We start from the raw sequence: 4,756 nt of genomic DNA, 5'->3' as shown, positions 1-4,756 counted from the left end.
TATGGAAAGTGTTCTGCGTAGGATGTGTGCAGTGCCTAGTAATGCAATTTTCTGTATGTTATATGTGTTTGTAAGTCCTGGTGTTTTTGTTATGTATTTGTCTGAATATTTTTTTATCATGTCTAATGCACCTACTATGATAGGAATTGTTTCTGTTTTCAGGTTCCACATTCTAGTCATCTCTATTTCCAGGTCTTTGTATTTTGAGAGTTTCTCCATTTCTTTTAGAGACACGTTGTCATCTGCCGTATTGATACATCAATTAGAAAGCATTTTTTCTTCTTCATGATCTCTGACAACTATATCTGGTCTGTTGGCCTTAATTTCTCTATCTGTGTGTATCGGCATATCCCAGAGTATGGTTGCTTTCTCTTTTCTGTGACCTTTTCTGGTGTGTGCCTATACCATCTTTTTTCTGTTGTTATTCCATAATGTGGGCATAGCTTCCAATGTATGTAGGTTCCAACGCTGTCATGTCTGTGAATATATTCCTTCTTAGCAAGGACTGGGCAGCTAGAGATAATATGATTTATTGTTTCTTTTCCATCTCCACATATTCTGCAGTTACTTGTAATATTTCTTTTCATTACATGTTTTTGGTAATTTCTGGTGGGGAGGCTTTGGTCTTGTGCTGCAATTAAAAATCCCTCTGTTTCTGCTTTGAGTCCTGAGCTTCTCAACCATTGCTGGATTTTTCTTTGTCTATTTCTTTTGCGTTTAGTTTAGTGCAGTATTTACCATGAAGGGGCTTTTCTTGCCATCGTTTTATCATGGCTCGTTGCTGTTCTATTTTTAGTTTGGATTTCATTTGTTTTATAGCTTTTGTTGTTTCTTCATCTTCTTCTTCTTCTTCTTCTTCTTTGTGTTTATTAGGTGGTATGATTTCTTGTTTGAATTTGTCAGCTTCCTTAAATACTGATAACAGTTTTTTGTTTTGCTCGTGTTTTGCTGCTATCTGGATCAATTTTCCTTCCTTCTGAAGTAGGTATTTTTGCAATCCTATGGTGGTTATTTTATAGTAGTTTTCCAGCTGTATAAGCCTCTACCACCTTCTATATGTTGTATATATAGGTCTTTCTATGTCAGATTTTGGGTGATGCATCCTAGATCCTGTCAGTATTTTTCTTGTTTTCCTGTCTATTTTGGACAGTTCATTTCGTGTCCAGTTAAGGATATTGTAGCTGTAACTTATAACTGGGACAGCTAAAGTGTTGATACCTATTATCTTGTTTTTAGCATTGGGCTCTGTTTTTAGTATTGATCTAACTCGTCTATAATATTCTTTTTTTATTTTCTCTTTCATTTTGGTGTGTGTTGTCTTATCCAGTTCATGGATTCCTAAGTATTTGTAAGTTTGGCTTTGGTCTAATTCTTTTATTTCATTGGTTTATCTAGTGTGATGTTGTTACTCTTAACTAGTTTTCCTCTTTTCATGGTTACTTTGGCGCATTTTTCTAATCCACATTTCATATCTATTCTTTGGTAAATCCATGAACTGTCTTTAATAGTGTTTCCAGCTGTTTGTCAGTTGCAGCGTATAGTTTTAGGTCATCCATATATAAAAGGTGGCTGATCGTTTTGCCGTAACATTTATATCCGCATCCAGTTCTATTTAGCATATCAGATAGAGGTGACAGTGCCAAGCAGAAAAGGAGTGGAGAGAGCGTGTTTCCCTGGAATATTCCTCTTCTAATGGGGATGTCTTTGGTTTTCATGAGTCCCTCTTTTGTTTGGAGGTGTAGGACTGTTTGCCATTTATTCATAGTGTGCTCTATGAATTTTATGATTGTTGGTGCTACTTTGTTAATGGCTAGTGTTTCGAGGATCCATGTGTGGGGGATGCTATCAAACGCCTTTTTGTAGTCAATCCAGGCCATACTGAGGCCTTTCTTCTTTCTGTGGCTGTCTTCAGTTACGGCTTTATTAATCATTAGTTGATCTTTACAGCCATATGAGCCCTTGCGGCATCCTTTCTGCTCTTCTGGGAACAGTTTGTTTTCGTCCAGGTGCTTGTTCAGCCTTTGCGATATCACTGCAGTAAATGCCTTGAACATAGTAGGGAGGCAGGTTATTGGTCTGTAGTTTTCTGGTTTTGTGTTTCATTTGATTTGGGAATTAAGATGGTTTTCCCTTCGTGAGCCATTCAGGCATTGTCTCTGGCTCTGCTAGTATGTTGTTAAAGTTTTCAGCCAGCTTTTTGTGCATTCCTATTAGATATTTGAACCAGAAGTTGGGGATCTTGTCATGCCCAGGTGCCTTCCAGTTGCTTAGTTTTTGCAGTGCCTGGGTGACCTCTTCAGTTGTTATGGGGGTCCAAAGTTGTTCAGATGCCGAGTTTGTTATTTTCATACTCCTCTTTTTGGCTGTTCGTTCGCCGACCATATTTCTCTCCAGAATTCTTCCAATTCTTCTGCCGTTGGTGCTGCAGTGACTTCTATTTTATTCTTGCCCAGTTCTTGGTAGAACTTTTTGGGGTCGGAGTTGAACTTTTTGTTCTGTTCAAAGAAGCGTTGGCGTTTCTCGTACCGGCGGATCCTTTGAGCTTTGGCAAGGATATCTTGCTTCAGCTTTTCTTTTATCTCCGGCAAATCTTTTTCTGTGATGTTATATTTGCGGAGCATTTTTGTTCTCTTTTTGATGCTTAGTAGCGTTGCTTGTTTGCTGATTTCATTAAGAATCGACAGGTCTTTTCTAATTTTTTAATTTTGTTTTGGATGTTATTTATCCACAGGGTTTGTTTGGGTGGTGGTACTCCTGTTTGGGCGGGTTTGGGTGAGTATCCAGCTTCTTTTGTGGCTGCAGTGGCTGCTGCGTATATCAAGTCATTTAGTTCAGTGATATCACTTTTTGTTTCAGTGGCTAGTTCAGTGACGGCTAGCTTTATGTTGTTTATAATTGGTGTTGTTATTGCGTTTATTTTTATTCTTGGGAGGTATGGTCGGTGGTCCATTTTGGGCTCTGTGGTTTTCAGTTCTTTGATTATTTTATTTTTTATATTATCATAATCATTAGGCTCCCCTTCGTTGTTTACATCGTGTTTGTTGGGAATGTTGCGTTTGTCTTCGTGTTTTACAGTTTCAGTGTTTTATTATTGGGCATTGTTGTGTGGCTTCTATCTACATTTTCCTGGTGTATTTTTTCTTTTAAATGTTCTATTTCTATTTCTGATATTTTTTTGGCTTTGAGAATGTATCTTCGTACGTTAGCTAATTTATTAGGGTTCATTGCTGTATCCAAGTCTATATCTCTATTATTATTATTATTATTATTATTATTATTATTATTATTATTATTATTATTATTATTATTATTATTGTTATTATTATTGTGATATCTGTTTTGTCTCTAAGATGTGTCACAAGATTTGTGTTGCTTGTGTGTATTGCTCTGAAGTAGGTAGTATTTGTTGTAAGTGGTAGTGCTGGTGAAGTTGCAAATAACAACAATAATAAGTATAATGTGACGGTATGTTGCCAGCTTACTGTGGCAGTCCCATGAAAGGGAAGAATGGCCAACTGGAAACGGTGTATGCTAGGGCTTAATAGCAGTAGCATTCTTCCCTTTCAATGTTCTTCTCAATACGTGCACTTTAAAAGTTAAGAAGGTCTTTTGCACTTCTTGCATCGGTGATAAACCATGGATCATTCTCAAATAATTTTCATTTCCTGTTTTGATCAACTGCTCTTACAATCACTGGTATTGTAACCGTCCTGAAATGCCACTTTATTTTTCGATTTCAATGATCAGATCTGTATATTTTCTGAGCTTGTCAAATTCTTTTGTGAAAATATATTATGATCACAAGGGACGCTCATATCAATCAATAAACAGACTTTATTGCTTTTGTCTTTCACAACAATTTTCGGTTTATTGGACTTGATGGTTCTGTCTGTGTGTACTGAAAAGTCCCATAGAATCGTTACATTTTCTCCCCCAGTTACAGCCTCAAAGTGGTGCTTATAAAATTTGTCAGCAGTTTTGATTTTATAATGCCGACAGTGCAGATATTGTCCAACTCTGTTATCTCTTGATTTATACTCCACTGATGCTAAAACTTTACACTCGGAGAGCAGATGGTCCTCTCTTTCAATCTCATCCTTGTAGAATCGGCACTTTGGATCCACTCAATTTTACATCATATTGGCTTGGTAAGTCCTGGTCAATAAGCTTTGATCTTGAACACCTAAGATGAAGCCTTTGTTCTCTGCCTTTAGCTCCGAGCTCCGTACCCATTGTATTATAACGTAAATTGTTACGTACAATAAATAAGATAACCAGACAACAGTAACAACAATGTAACGAACTAATAAATCTCTTTACGAATCAACAATCAATATTCCTTGTGAACTAACCAACCGACACCTTCCGACACAAACTTCACTCAACTCCAAACTCTGATCCTCTAACTTACTAGGATCAGTATTTCACTCGCATCAGTATTTCACTCGCAAAGGGGTGTCGTTACTCTCATCACAACACCTCTCCTTTTGAGATTCCGACTACTGTCAGAAAGTGGAATTTCTTTTCTTTTAATTTTTTTCTTTCCAGCTCCGCTCCCACTTTTTTTAGCTGTTGTATCTTAATTGTTGCCCGATTTTTAAGGTAGTATTGCTCATTGTACACAGCACTTTTCTTTTCCTTGTACGAAACACTCATGTTTTCACTCTTGTTTTCTTTTTGAAAATTTAATACATTTTTTTGAAAATTTAATACTTCCATATATTCAGTCTGTTTTCATTTTCCGAAGCTAGTTCTA

General features: G+C 36.8%; 1 long non-coding RNA gene across 1 annotated transcript; it reads left to right on the top strand.

Annotated features, from left to right (window-relative positions):
• The first annotated feature begins 3,400 nt into the window (after positions 1 to 3,400).
• On the top strand, positions 3,401 to 4,400 carry LOC118761037. The gene is made up of 4 exons (XR_004997118.1): positions 3,401 to 3,412; positions 3,454 to 3,459; positions 4,074 to 4,076; positions 4,271 to 4,400. It is a non-coding gene; the product is annotated as an uncharacterized LOC118761037 (long non-coding RNA).
• The last annotated feature ends 356 nt before the right edge of the window (positions 4,401 to 4,756 follow it).

Source organism: Octopus sinensis, unplaced genomic scaffold (genome assembly GCF_006345805.1).
Source record: "Octopus sinensis unplaced genomic scaffold, ASM634580v1 Contig05433, whole genome shotgun sequence".
NCBI lineage: Eukaryota > Metazoa > Mollusca > Cephalopoda > Octopoda > Octopodidae > Octopus > Octopus sinensis.
This window is presented reverse-complemented; position numbering and strand designations above follow the sequence as displayed.